The 14,942-nt window shown below is 57.8% G+C and overlaps 1 long non-coding RNA gene across 1 annotated transcript in view; it reads right to left on the bottom strand.

Moving 5' to 3' along the window:
* Nucleotides 1-789: 789 nt before the first annotated feature.
* The window catches only part of LOC137455014 (uncharacterized), a 126,325-nt gene continuing 112,172 nt past the window's right edge, over nt 790-14,942 (bottom strand). Inside the window, exon 3 of the long non-coding RNA XR_010990736.1 lies at nt 790-858. This is a non-coding gene — a long non-coding RNA (uncharacterized lncRNA). The remainder of the gene's footprint in view (nt 859-14,942) is intronic.

The raw sequence follows: 14,942 nt of genomic DNA, 5'->3' as shown, positions 1-14,942 counted from the left end.
ACCATCCCCCCTGCCACCATCCCCCCTGCCTCCATCCCCCCTGCCACCATCCCCCCTGCCACCATCCACACTGCCTCCATCCCCCCTGCCACCATCCCCCCTGCCTCCACCCACACTGCCACCATCCCCCCTGCCTCCATCCCCCCCACCACCATCCACCCTGCCACCATCCACACTGCCACCATCCACCCTGCCTCCATCCCCCCTGCCTCCGTCCCCCCTGCCACCATCCCCCCTGCCTCCACCCACACTGCCACCATCCACCCTGCCTCCATCCACCCTGCCCCCATCCACCCTGCCCCCATCCCCCTGCCTCCATCCCCCCTGCCTCCACCCACACTGCCTCCATCCCCCCTGCCTCCATCCCCCCTGCCACCATCCCCCCTGCCTCCATCCCCCCTGCCACCATCCACCCTGCCTCCATCCCCCCTGCCTCCGTCCCCCCTGCCACCATCCACCCTGCCTCCATCCCCCCCACCACCATCCACCCTGCCACCATCCACACTGCCACCATCCACCCTGCCTCCATCCCCCCTGCCTCCGTCCCCCCTGCCACCATCCACCCTGCCTCCATCCCCCCTGCCTCCATCCCCCCTGCCTCCATCCCCTCTGCCACCATCCCCCCGCCACCATCCCCCCTGCCACCTTCCACCCTGCCTCCATCCCCCCTGCCACCACCCTTGCTGCCACTGGGACAGGCAGGCAGTGTGATCTGAGTGCTGCTGGCCTGGCACACCTCAGCTGGTACAAACGGTGCCAGGCTCCAGCAGGCAGTTGAATACTTCTGGTGCACAGGAATGTGAGCTCACTGCCTGGGGCTGCCCCACACAGACCCTTCCTCAGCCTCCTCCTGTTCTCCTGGGGGAAAAAATTGGTCATAGGTTGATCATAGAATTGTTTGGTTGGAAAAGGCCTCCAAGCTCATCGAGTCCAACCATCAACCTACCACCACCATGGCCATTAAACTGTGTCCCACAGTGCTGTGTCATAGAATCATAGAACAGTTTGGGACGGAAGGGACCTCCAAAGATCATCCAGTCCAACCCCCCCTGCAGTCAGCAGGGACATCCTCACTAGATCAGGTCCCCCATCGAGCCTGACCCTGATGGCCACAGGTTTCTTGAGCACCTCCAGGGATGGGGACTCCATCCCCTCCCTGGGCAGCCTCTGCCAATCCCTGACCACTCTTGCAGCAAACAAGTATTTCCTCATCTCCTCATCATCACCCAAGCCTCCCAGCTCTGCCTGCTGCAGGGCTCTCAGCACCCCCAGCTCGCAGGGGGGCACCAGTGGGCACAGGGGTGAGGGCCGGGCTGCAGCCGGCAGCGAGCAGCGCAGAGCTGGGTGCCTGCAGGACAAAGGCAACCTTGCAAGGGTGCCGGGGCTGGCAGCTATCAGCGGCCGGCAGGAAACCTCCCACACCACAATAAGCTCAACCCCACCTTATGTCAGCAAGCCCCACAAACAGAGGGAGCCGGGCGCGGGCTGCCGCGCTGCCTGGTGCCGCACAGCGGGGCCGCTCCGACGGGGCCGGGCGGAAGAACGAGAGGCCAGGCTGGCTCTGATGGCAGCACGATAAACCCCGCGGCGCTCCGGCCGCATTGTTCGCTCCCGGCCCTCCTCGCTGCCGCCGCCGGGCACACGATAACCCGCGGGGCTGTGTGTGGGGCTCCCGCTCGCCTCCGCGCCGCTCTCAGCGCTGCCATTCACGCAGAGCAGCGCCCGGGGAATTGGTAATTCACCGGCCCTGGGACGCCGCCGCCAGGGAAAATGTGAAGGCTGTCGTTAACCAGTTCCTGCTGGGTGTGAATTCCTCCCACCCCTGGCACCCCGGCTCAGGATCCTTCAGCTTCCCACAGCAGGCGGCTTCAGAGCCAGGGCTGGCAAGGAAGGGAGGGAACGTGAGCAGGAGTAAGGAGACGGACTCCTGAAGGCCATAAGCTCGGTCAGACCCTGCCCAGGCTGGCTGGGGTGGGTGCTCCAGCCTGGATTCCAGCAGAAATGAAACCAAAGATTCCCATGGGCTTTGTCACACAGCCTGGAAGCCAACCATGCCCTGGGCTGCATCCAAAGCAGTGTCAGCAGCTGGGCCAGGGAGGGGATTCTGCCCCTCTGCTCTGCTCAGACCCCACCTGCAGCACTGCCTCCAGCTCTGGGGCCTCAGCACAAGAAGGACCTGGAGCTGCTGGAGAGGCTCCAGAGGAGACCATGAAAAGATCAGAGGGCTGCAGAACCTCCCCTGTGGGGACAGGATGGGAGAATAGGGGCCTTCCAGTACTTGAAGGGGGATAGAAGAGAGTTGAAGAGGGACTTTTGACAAGGGCTGGGAATGCCAGGACAAGGGGCAATGGCTTTGAGCTGGGAGAGGGGAGATTGAGAGTGGAGATGAGGAAGAAATTCTTTGCAGTGAGGGTGGTGAGACACTGGCACAGGCTGCCCAGGGAGGCTGTGGATGCTCGCTGAAGGTGTTCAAGGCCAGGCTGTGCTGGTGGGAGGTGTCCCTGCCCATGGCAGGGGGGTGGAACTGGATGAGCTTTGAGGTCCCTTCCAGCCTAAAGCATTCTGTGAATCTCTGATGCTGTCAGGTACTACATCCCAGCACATCCATGTACAGAAGCAGGAAAGCCCTGTTGGACTTTTTAGCCCCACAACAACCCTTGTGCTGCTTGTTCCCTAAAGCCCTGATGATGAGGTCAGATATTCTCAGTGCCTCAGGCAGCTCTCCAGGATCACCCACCCCTGGCTGACATCCTCTGCCTGTGCCATGGCACTCAGCTGGCAGCCCTGTGCCCGAGCAGGCGCAGGCAGGAAGGGAAGGTGGGAAAGGGCCTAGAGTGCTTGGGCAGGAGTTTGGGTTTTCATCTGGGTGATTTAACACAACAGCAGGACTCAGACTCCTGACAGCTCCTCTCCTTGCATGGCAGCAGCCTGGGCATTTGCTGCAGCCTGCTGCTGGCACTCCTGTACGGCTGAAAGCTGCAGTAATGGCTAATGGACAATAGGAGCTTTGCTCCTGTCCCATGTGCACCTCACCCACAGCCCTTTCCCTGCTGTGTCCTCCATGCCCTTGTCCCTCATGCTCTAGCAAACAGCAGCCTCCTTTCAGCATTTCCTGCGAGGCTGAAGTGGTTTCTGACACTAGAATCATAGAATTGTCAGGGCTGGAAGGGACCTCAAGGCTCAGCCAGTCCCAACCCCCTGCCATGGGCAGGGACACCTCACACCACAGCAGGTTGCTCACAGCCACATCCAGCCTGGCTGCAAACACCTCCAGGCAGGAGGCTTCCACCACCTCCCTGGGCAACCTGTGTCAGGCTCTCACCACCCTCATGGGGAGCAACTTCTTCCTCACATCCAATCTGATATCCTCCTACCTAAGTGAGGGCACTGCTGGTGAGACTTGGACATGGACAAAAGGCACATGGACATGGAAATTGTTATTAGCTTAGGAGAAGCTGTGATGTCTGTGCCAGTCTCTCACCAGCCTCATGGGGAAGAACTTCTTCCTAACATCCAATCTCAATCTCTCCACTTCTACTTTTGCTCCATCCTCCCCAGTCCTATCACTCCCTGACACCCTCAAAAGTCCCTCCCCAGCTTTCTTGTAGTCTCCCTCAGATACTGGAAGGCCACAAGAAGGTCTCTTTGGAGCCTTCTCTTCTCCAGACTGAACAGCCCCAACTCTCTCACTGCCAGTGCCACATCTGGCTGGCTTCAGAACCTGCAAGGCTGTGGCTCTCTAACCCTTCAGACCAGTTGGGTTTTTCATCTGCCAAGTACCACACAGGCTGTTGAGTCTATTTTCCACATCTCTCCAGCTTATCCATTTCCTCCCCTCCCCACTGGATTATCTGCCACAGCTTCTTATCTTTCCTCTTTGTGACCTGATTTGCTTCTGCTCTGCTCCTCCTTGCCCCATCCACCACTCTCCCCACAATTCTGCCCACTCTAAACCCCTGCCTGCTGTGAGAGGTGGAATGTGCCTGGCTGCAGGGGGGAGATGGGAGACTCTCTCCCATGTCTTTGTAAGCCCTGTGCTTCTCCTGCATTCTGGAGCCAAGCAGTGCACTGCAAGTGGAGCACAGAGAGCAGCCTGGGCTCTGGTGCAGCACAAAGTCTCTGCTCTGGCACTGCAGTGGGCAGCAGAATTTGCCAGCACAGAGTGTGCCCAAAGGTTTGGTTTGCTGCTGCTGCTCCTGCTGGGAGTGTGGAGCAACCAGAACAGCCTCACTGCAAAAGCAGTACTCTGTACTCTGCCACTATACCCCATTGGTTAGGCCACACCTTGAGTCCTGTGTCCAATTCTGGGCCCCTCAGGTTAGGAAGGACATTGAGAGACTTGAAGGTGTCCAGAGAAGGGCAACAGAGCTGGGGAGAGGCCTTGAGCACAGCCCTGTGAGGAGAGGCTGAGGGAGCTGGGGTTGCTTAGCCTGGAGAAGAGGAGGCTCAGGGGAGACCTCATTGCCCTCTACAACTACCTGAAAGGTGGTTGTAGCCAGGTGGGGGTTGGTCTCTTCTCCCAGGCAAGCAGCACCAGAACAAGAGGACACAGTCTCAAGCTGTGCCAGGGGAGTTTTAGGGTCGAGGTGAGGAGAAAGTTCTTCACTGAGAGAGTCATTGGTCATTGGGATGTGCTGCCCAGGGAGGTGGTGGAGTCCCCATCCCTGGAGGTGTTCCAGAGGGGATTGGATGTGGCACTTGGTGCCATGGTTTAGTCATGAGGTCTGTGGTGCCAGGCTGGACTTGATGATCTTTGAGGTCTCTTCCAACCTTGGTGATTCTGTGATACTGTGAACAGTGCCTGGCCTGAGGAGCTTGCAGGCCTCTTAGATAAGACAGACAGAGGCAGGGAGAGGAGGCATGGAGAGATGGGGGCCAGTGAGAGGAGTAATTGAATCCATGTTCCTGCTTATGAAGGGCTCTCCAGGGCACTAAGCTGCCCACTAAACCAAACACCAACTCTAGTTGGTTTTTTCCTTAGCCCCTGGATCAGTGAACATTTCAAACAGTATTTTGATATTCCATCTTGGCTTTTATTCTCTGTATTGCTGTCCACTTGGGTTGGGTTGGGTTGGGTTTGGTTTTCTGCGGCACTAACTCAAGAAGCAGGAATTTCAAGTTGATCTGATGCCTCCTGGTTGTGGACACATTGTGACCCAGCAGTCGGAGCCTGGGCTGCAGCAAGAGAAGTGTGGCCAGCAGGGCCAGGGAGGGGATTCTGCCCCTCTGCTCCACTCTGCTGAGACCACAGCTGGAGCTCTGGGGCCAGTTCTGGAGCCTCTGTGCCAGGAAGGATCTGGAGGGGCTGGAAGGTGGCCAGAGAAGGACCACGAGGAGGAGCAGAGGGCTGGAGCTGCTCTGCTCTGGAGACAGCCTGAGAGAGTTGGGGTTGTGCAGGCTGGAGAGGAGAAGGTTCCCAGGAGACCTCATTGTGGCCTTCCAGGATCTGCAGGGGGCTACAAGGAAGCTGGGGAGGGACTTTTGAGGGTGTCAGGGAGGGATAGGACTGGGGGGGATGGAGCAAAACTAGAAGTGGGGAGATTGAGATTGGATGTGAGGAAGAAGTTGTTGCCCATGAGGGTGGTGAGAGCCTGGCACAGGTTGCCCAGGGAGGTGGTGGAAGCCTCCTGCCTGGAGATGTTTGCAGCCAGGCTGGATGTGGCTGTGAGCAACCTGCTGTGGTGTGAGGTGTCCCTGCCCATGGCAGGGGGTTGGGACTGGCTGAGCCTTGAGGTCCCTTCCAGCCCTGACAATGCTCTGATTCTGTAATGGTTTTGCTCTGCTGTCATCTGGAAGCCTCAGGCAGCTTGTGGAAGGTGCTGGAGAGTCTTTTACCTAAGAGCCCAATAAATTGAACTGTGTGACAACTGCTGTGGGCAGAGCACCATCTGCTTCCTCTGCAGCATCACAAGTGTGGGGCATAGCAGGCCAGAAGGGACAGAGCTGGGGGGAACAACCCCCCAAAAGAGGTTTCTCCTTTTGTAAGAGGAAAGGAAGCTCCAGCTGAGGAACTTGAACATGCACAGGTGTATGGGACCTGAGGTCCTCCAAAGCATCCCAGAGTGCTGAGGGAGCTGGCTGCTGGAGCTGCCAGGCCTCCCTCCATGGCCTCTGGGAAGTCCTGGCAGGCAGCAGTGCCTGGTGACTGGGAAAGGGAAACACTGCAGCCATTGGTGAAAAGGGTAGAGAGGAGGCTGGGGTCACTGACCCGGCAGCCTCACCTCTGTGCCTGGGAAGAGCATGGCACAGATCCTCCTAGCAGCTCTGAGAGGGCTCTTGCAGGACAGGGAGGGGATTGGAGGCAGCCAGCATGGCCTCACCAAGGGCAAGTCCTGCCAGGCCTGCCTGGGGGCTGCTGTGATGGAGTGACTGTGGCAGTGGACAAGGGGAGAGCTCTGGGTGTCCTCTGCCTGGAGGCGTCTGACACTGTTCCCCACAGCCTCCTGCTCCCTAAATCAGAGAGATGTGGGTTGGATGTGTTGGGTGGTGACATCCAGAGGGAAGTGGTCAGTGGCTCAGTGTATAGGCTGGGACTGGTGATGAGCAGGGGCAGGGAGGGGATTCTGCCCCTCTGCTGTGCTGGGGCAGCTCTGGAGTCCTCAGCACAGACAGGGACAAGAGGTGTTGGGTTTAAGCTAAAAGAGGGAGATTCAGATCAGAGAGAAGGGAGACATTTTTTACTCTAAAGGTGGCGAGACACTGGCCCAGGTTGCCTCGAAGGTTTTCTCTGCAAACATTCAAGGTCAGGGCTGGAGGAGGCTCTGAGCACCCTGCTCTAGTTGAAACATCCCTGCTGAGTGCAGGGGAGTTGGACTGGATGACCTCTGAGGGTCTCTTCCAGCCTGAAATCTAGCAGGAGCTTGGAAAGCACCACTGGGAACAGCAAGTTTGGGTTCCTGGTTATCTGCAAGGCCAGAGGGAGGTACAGGCAGTGCCAGTGAAGGCTCTGCAGTTCTCCTGCTGCTTAAACACAGAGGCACAAGAAGAGAAGCAAAATGTGTTAGTCAGTCCTGGCTCTCAGCAGCCTGAAGCCCTTCCTCATCCACCCCCAGAGCTGCTCCTTCCATTTGCTCCATTCATAGACCACAGGCAGCTGGGGTCCTGGGGGTCAGCTTTGGTGAAGGCTGGGAAGTGCCATGGACAACCTCCCACCAAGGCCAGGGAATGAAATGTGGAGCCTGGCAGCAGGCAGGGCTCCCCAGGCATACCTCCATCGAAATGGGGATCTCCATGGGGGTCTCCAAGCTGCTGGCTTCCCACCTGCCAGGGGAGCAGGCCAGAGGAATTTCCTGCTGAGTGTGTTACCAACCTTTGGGATCTGTCCTCTTTTTCTCCTTCCCTTCCCTCTTTTCCCTGCCACCTGGTCAGCATCACCCTCCCTGTGCTTCCACACTTCTCCCACTGCTGTGTGTGCTGTCCCAGGGTTTTCCTTTCAGCATTCTCTATTTCCATGCCAGACCACCTTGGTCCTTACCTTCTCCAGGCTCCCTGGACTCAGGCTGTCTCCTGCCCTCAGCCCAGACCCCTTCTCCCTCATGCCAGGTCCCTGCCTGGGTGACAGCCAGCTTGGTGATCTCTCTTCCAGTGCCACGGTGGTGGCAAGGCAGGAACAAACTTTTCCTCTAGCATGAGGAAGGGAGAGGAAAGGCCCCAGAGGCATTGCTCATCACCCCCAGGATGGCCAGCATCTGCCTTGGGCTCAGCCTGGCTTTGCCTTGCCATGGCAGCTCCCCAGCCTGCCTCCCACCTCACTCTGCCTTCCACCACTCTCTGCCTCCCACCTCACTCTGCCTCCCTTTCTCCCTTCCCCTGCCTTAGCCCACAGCATGCCCACTGCAAGCAGAATACTCTCACTCTTTCTTTCCTCTGCTGGAGCCAGGCTGGAACGTCCTTGGATGGTATTTTTAGCCAGAAGGTTGGCAGCCTGGCAGCCCCTGGGCATTCTGCCACCTCGAGCAAAAAGTGTGCGTGGGCCTGATAAGGATTACAATGGGGTGCATGGGGGCACTGTGGGGAGTGCCCAGCTCTGCAGCCCATGTTCACCCCTGTCCTGCACCCTGCCCTGCAGCATGGCTTCATTCAGCTGGCCCTGGGCTCTGGGGTACCTTTTGGGGTACAGCAGGAGGGGTTCCTAGGGAAGCCAAGGGAGGAAAGTGGAAGAAAGCTGGAACAGGGCCACTGGCTGGGGGCAGCATTGCTGCAGGTGGTCTGAGTGCAGCAACTCATCCCAGAGCACTGCCAAGAGCACTGCAGCCAGGTGAGGATGGGCACAAGCAGAGTATCACGTGCCTGTCCCCAGGATGAAGGAGGGGATTCTGCCCTGCTGAGACCCCACCTGCAGCCCTGTGTCCTGTTCTGGTGCCCCCAGCACAAGAAGGACCTGGAGCTGTTGGAGCAGGTTCATCAGAGGGCTGGAGAACCCTGGGGACAGGCTGGGAGAGTTGGGGCTGTTCAGCCTGGAGAAGAGAAGGCTCCAGGGAGAGCTTAGGGCACTCCTCCAGTAACCTGAAGGGATCCAGGAGAGCTGGGGAGGGACTTCTCATAAGGGCTGGGGGTGACAGGGCAAGGGACAATGGCTTTGAGTTGGGAGAGGAGAGTTTGAGAGTGGAGATGAGGAAGAAATTCTTTGCAGTGAGGGTGGTGAGACTCTGGCACAGGCTGCCCAGGGAGGCTGTGGCTGCCTCCTCCCTGGAGGTGTTCAAGGCCAGGCTGGATGAGGCCTTGAGCAAGCTGTGCTGGTGGGAGGTGTCCCTGCCCATGGCAGGGGAGTTGGAGCTGGATGAGCTTTGAGGTCCCTTCTAACCCAAACCATTCCAGGATTCTATGATAATAGCCTTGAGAGTTGCTCCTTTCCCTCTGCTTTGTCTCTCTGGCTGCATCACAGCTGGGGGCACGGTGCCAGCCCCCTCCCAGGCAGGGGCAGCCTCTGGGAGCTGGCACAGCTTGCCTGGGATGCTGCCCACAGACATGGCAGGTGAAATGCTTGCAGCAGGGCCTGGCCTGCTGTGGGCACTTGCAGCTGCAGGCAATGGGGTGCTGCCTCACATCAGGCTGATGCTTTCCACTGTCTAGTTTCCCTCTCACAGCCCAAGGGTCTACCTCTCACTTAGAGGAACGTTGACAATGTCATTAACTACCCTGGGAAACCTCTGCTGAAACGCAGCCTTTCCCCAGCGGGGCTCTGGGGGTGTGGGGGATCCTCAGAGCCAGTGCACCTAGATTGCTTATCCAGCTCCTGATCACACAGAGCCAAGGCAGGCAGAGAAACTCCCTGGGGAAGCACTTCCAGGGGTAACACAGATGCTCTAAGTACTCTTCAATTAGCCCTGTCTGCCCTGTGGGCGCCCCAGGGGCTGCAGCTGGCCACCCACCTCAGGGAGCAGAGCTGTGAGAGCCTTGCCCAATCCACACCGCTCTGAGCAGCCCTCCAAAGCTCAGGCCAGGCAAGCCTGATCCTCAGCTCTGCACAAATGGCTCTGCTGTGCCTCTGTGCAAAGGGAGGTCATTTCCAGAGGACCCTGCCTGAAGGCTGGTGGGGAGGACACTTATTATGAGGGTAACAAAGCTGGGGAGGGGTCTGGAGCACAGCCCTGTGAGGAGAGGCTGAGGGAGCTGGGGTTGCTTAGCCTGGAGAAGAGGAGGCTCAGGGGAGACCTCATTGCCCTCTACAACTCCCTGAAGGGAGGTTGTAGCCAGGTGGGGGTTGGTCTCTTCTCCCAGGCAAGCAGCACCAGAACAAGAGGACACAGTCTCAAGCTGTGCCAGGGGAGGTTTAGTCTTGATCTTAGCAAGTTCTTCCCAGAGAGAGAGCTTGGCCTCAGGATGTGCTGCCCAGGGAGGTGGTGGGGTTGATGTCCCTGGAGGTTTAAGACGAGCCTGGGTGAGGCACTTGGTGCCATGGTCTGGTTGGTTAGATAGGGTTGGGTGATCAGTTGGACTTGATGATCTTGGAGGTCTCTTCCAGCCTGGCTGAGTCTGTGATTTGGAGCAGGGCAGGTAAGGGTGGCTGCCCCTGTGCATGTGGTGGGGAATCACTGCCTGGAGCCCAGAAGTGGACAGAGGGGTTGGAAGAGATCTTCAAAAGCAGCTCTCTGCCTAAGAAGTGACCAACTGTAAGCATGCTGTACTGTGAAAGCTGTTCTTACACTACTCTCAAGGACCTTTCTAGCCATTGGAAAAGTTTTTGCCCTGTCCATTATGAACAGGGGAGCAGATTTGTTCCCCTCTCCATTCATCAGCTGGTTTAAGTACCCAGGGATGTCACTGCAGTCCCACCAGCTGCCTCTCTCTTGACCCAAGCTGCCCAATTCTTCAGGCCTCTCATGCAGGCCACATTTCCCAGAGCTCTGCTCCCTCTGGGCTCTCTCCAAAGGGCTCCATCTCTCCTGGAGTGCATCCCCCCAGACCCTCCAAGAGCAGCAGCACCCCACAGCTGCACTGCACAAGAGAGTGGTTGCTCGGTTACAGGCCATGGTGCTCCTTGTCCCTTCCAGCTCCACGTTTGCTTTCATGGCTTTGGGTTTGCTGCTGCTAGGAGCACAATCCAGAGCCAAAGCTGTTACCCCCTGGTGCCTGTCCAGCTCCTTACTCATGCCAAATCCTTGCACCCTTCCCCACTGAGTTTTGCCAAGCAATGCCTCTAGGTTGTCAGCACAATGTTTCTTTTCCCCTTTTATCTGTTTTACTTTTGAGCTCTGGTCCCCCCCAGCACCTCTCTCTGCCAGGCTCACAGCTGCAGGCTGTGCTCCCATGGGATCACACAACCACTAGGGTTGGAAAAGTCTGTGTGATGAATCATTCACTCTGTGAAGACTGCTGCCTCTGTCTTACAGCTGCTATCACAGTGTCACAGTGTCACCAAGGTTGGAAGAGACCTCAAAGATCACCAGGTCCAACCTGGCACCACAGACCTCAGGACTAAACCATGGCACCAAGTGCCACATCCAATCCCTGCTTGAACACCTCCAGGGATGGGGACTCCACCATCTCCCTGGGCAGCACATCCCAATGGCCAACAACTCTCTCAGTGAAGAACTTTCTCCTCACCTCCAGCCTAAACCTCCCCTGGCACAGCTTGAGACTGTGTCCTCTTGCTCTGCTGCTGGTTGCCTGAGAGAAGAGCCCAACCCCCACCTGGCTACAACCTCCCTTCAGGTAGTTGTAGAGAGCAATGAGGCCTCCCCTGAGCCTCCTCTTCTCCAGGAAGACTGCAGTGAGGTTAAAAGAATCTGATCAAATGCTAACTTTTTTCTCTGCTCCTCCCTTTTTGTCATTCCCAGGTGTCCCAAAGATAGTTTCATAGTTTCATAGTTTCATTCAGGGTTGGAAGGGACCACAAGGATCATCCAGTTCCAAGCCCCCTGCCATGGGCAGGGACACCCCACACTAGATCAGGCTGCCCAGAGCCTCATCCAGCCTGGGCTTAAACACCTCCAGGGACAGGGCCCCAACCACCTCCCTGCACAACCCATTCCAGGGCTTCACCACTCTCCTGGGGAAGAACTTCCTCCTCCCCTCCAGCCTCAATCTCCCCACCTCCAGCTTCATTCCATTCCCCCTAGTCCTAGCACTGCCTGAGATCCTGAGCAGTCCCTCCCCAGCCTTCCTGTAGGCCCCCTTCAGATCCTGGAAGGCCAAAATAGCTCCTGAAACCGAGAAACCAAATCTAGATGTAAACTGAGATCAACCCCCATGACACTGAATAGTGTTCAGCAAGACTTTTCAATGGGAGGAAGAGGGGAAGTATCTCCAACCTAACCCTCCCCTGGCACAATTCCAGGCCATTTCCTCTTGTCCTATGGTTAGTTACCTGGGAGAAGAGACCAACCAGCCTCCCTCCAACCTCCTTTCAGGTAGCTGTGGACAGCAATAAGATCTCTCCTCAGCCTTCTCCAGGCTAAACAACCTGGGCAGCAGCAGCCCTGTGTCCCTCTCTGCCTCTCTCCCCTTTCTGACTATGAGCTACCCCCAGCTGCTCCTTGCTCTGTCTTATCCAACCAGTTAGGCATCCAAAAGGTATTTTTCTGCTGTGCTTGAAGAGTTGTGAGGCAGATTTGAAGGGGCATGAGACAGCAGCAGCCCCACCTCCAGAGAGCTGAGCAGAGAAGATGCTGCTGGCAAGACAGCTGGGAGGGCAGCTTGGCACAGAGAGCCATAGGGGTTAGGTGTTCTGCAGCTCAGCTTGGCCATGGCTGAAGGAGCCAGGTATGTGCCAGGTGTCTGAAGGGCATAGTGGCACCTGGGCAGGGAAGTGGAGCAGCCAGCCTTTGGACTCAGGTGCCTGTGGGACCATTGGGGTTTGGTTTAGGTGTCCATGCCCATGTGCTGTCTCCAGCTCTCCCAGGGCAGCTCTCTCTGGTAGGCCAATGGACACAAACACACCAAGGGGAAATCACAGAGCTGTCAGGGATGGAAGGCACCTCAAGGCTCAGCCAGTCCCAACCCCCTGCCATGGGCAGGGACACCTCACACCACAGCAGGCTGATCACAGCCACATCCAGCCTGGCTGCAAACACCTCCAGGCAGGAGGCTTCCACCACCTCCCTGGGCCAGGCTCTCACTACCCTCATGGGGAACAATTTCTTCCTCACATCCAATCTCAATCTGCCCTCCTCTAGCTTGGATCCATCCCCCCCAGTCCTATCACTCCCTGACACCCTAAGTCCCTCCCCAGCTTTCTTGGAGCCCCCTGCAGATCCTGGAAGGCCACCAGAAGGTTTCAGTCAGCTGTGTTCCTGTGCCTGGGGCTGCTGCTCTGTGTGGAAAAGATTCTCAGTGTCCACCAACTGATACTTGATTCTGGGAAATGTTCTGTGCTGAACATTGAGAGCTTTTATCCCAGTGTGCTGATGGGAAGTGGGAAGGGCTGCAGGCCAAGGTGCCAACAGCCCAGCAGCTGCTGGATCTCAGTTACCATGAGTGGCTCACAGAGCCTGAGTCCCTCTGAAACCTGCATCTCACCTTCCCCTCACCCCTTGCCCATATTAAAACCTTGAAGAGCTGCAGCACACAGAACAAAGGAGAAAGCAACAGGAGAGTGGCAAGGTCACCCATCTGCTGCTTTCCACACTTCCTTATCTCTGACATCATTGCCTCAAGGCCTTTCTCCTCATTAAAACAGCTGAATAATTGCAAACTCCACACAAACCGACCACCCTGTGGCCTTCTGCCTTAGCCATAACATGGGCTGTCTGGCCAGGGAAGATGCTCCTCGGTGAGGCTGGCTGAAGGGGATGAAGGAATGAGCAGCTCTGTGGGAGCAGCGTGGGCAGCACTGCCTCTGCCACCCTCCCTGGCAGGACAAACTGCAGGGCACCCCCAGCCAGGGCAGTGTGGGGTCCCCAGTGGTGCTGCTGCAAGCACTGGGAGGTGACCCCATCCTGCTCCTGGGGGGGGGCAGGGCCAGCACCCCACTGACCTGGGGTGTGCTGGTCTGTGGTGATCCTGCCAGGGCTGGAGCTGTGCTTTAGCGGTGGAGAAATAACAGGCCAGGGGTAAGAAGGGGAGCTGAAGGCTGGGAGGAGTGGGAAAACAAAGGGTAAGGCAAGTTCTGAGTGAAGGTGCATGAAAAAGAAAGCAGAGAAGGAGGCAGAAGTGCCCTGAGCCAAGGAGACTCTCAGCCTGGCTGCAAGCAGGGCCCACCAGCTCAGAAAAGACCTTCAAGACCATCGAGTCCAACCCTTCCCAGCCTAAGCTGACTTCAGACCCCTCTGTTTCTTCCTCACCATGGGGAGCTACAGGCCTGGGGATGTGTGGCTGGAAAGCTGCAACCTGCAGAGGGACCTGGGGGTGTTGGTTGGCAGCCACTGACCAGGAGCCAGCAGTGCCCAGGGGGCCAAGAGAGCCACTGGCAGCCTGGCTTGGGTCAGAAGCAGGGTGGGCAGCAGGGACAGGAGGTGACCATCCCCTGTGCTCAGCACTGGGGAGGCCACACCTCGAGTGCTGTGCTCAGCTCTGGGCCCTCCCTGCAGGAAGGACACTGAGGGGCTGGAGCCTGTCCAGAGCAGGGCAGCCAGGCTGGAGAAGGGTCTGGAGCCCCTGGGCTAGAGGAGGGCTGAGGGAGCTGGGGGTGTTGAGGCTGGAGAAGAGGAGGCTGAGGGAGAGCTCCTTGCTCTCTGCAGCTCCCTGAAGGGAGGTTGCAGTGAGGAGGGGACAGCCTCTGCTCCTTGGTGCCAAGGGACAGGAGCAGAGGCAATGGCTCCAAGCTGCCCCAGGGGAGGCTCAGGCTGGAGCTCAGGAAATGTTTCTGCCCTGGAAGGGATCTCAGCCATTGGCAGAGGCTGCCCAGGGCAGTGCTGCAGTCCCCATCCCTGGGGGTGTTCCAGCAGCTGTGGCCCTGGGGCTTAGGGACATGGTTTGGTGCTGAGCCTGCAGTACTGGGTGGAGGTTGGACTGGCTGAGCTGGGAGCTCTCTTCCATCCAGATACATTCTGGGGTTCTGCTGTCTCTTCACAGGTCTGTTGGGCAGCTGCCTCTCAGATCCAAACACTGCACACACTTTTGCTCACATCTCTGTGGCTGCTGCCCTTGGGATTGCTGCAAGCCACTCCTGTGGCCACCCCCCTGCTAGCCCTGCAGAACCTCATTAATGGCACAGGGTCTGGCAAGACACAGGGCTGGGTGCAGAGGATCTATTTCTGCTGGTCCTACACACCTCCCTGCTTGCTGATCAGTGCTCAGCACCTGGCCATGCAACCCTCTGGGAAAGCCAAGGGGTTAGCCAGTGTGTGGGTGGGGGGTGGCCTGCAGTGTGAGAAGTGAGAGGTGCACTGAAGTGAGTGCATAAAGATGCTTGTGAGGCTCCAGAGCTTCCCCTACAGGAACAAAAATTACTGTGAAAGGTGAAAACTGTGTGAGGGGTGGCTCCTGGCAGCAGCAGCTACACACCAGTGTCAGCAGTGTTAGTCCTCCCTGTGCTGCTGAGGAGGGTTGTAAGCTGCCAG

The sequence above is a fragment of the Melanerpes formicivorus genome, unplaced genomic scaffold, assembly GCF_026170545.1.
Source record: "Melanerpes formicivorus ecotype bairdi unplaced genomic scaffold, bMelFor1.0.p_v2 SCAF_89, whole genome shotgun sequence".
Lineage (NCBI taxonomy): Eukaryota > Metazoa > Chordata > Aves > Piciformes > Picidae > Melanerpes > Melanerpes formicivorus.
The sequence above is the reverse complement of the archived record's forward strand: the minus strand, read 5'-3'. Positions and strand labels throughout refer to the sequence as shown.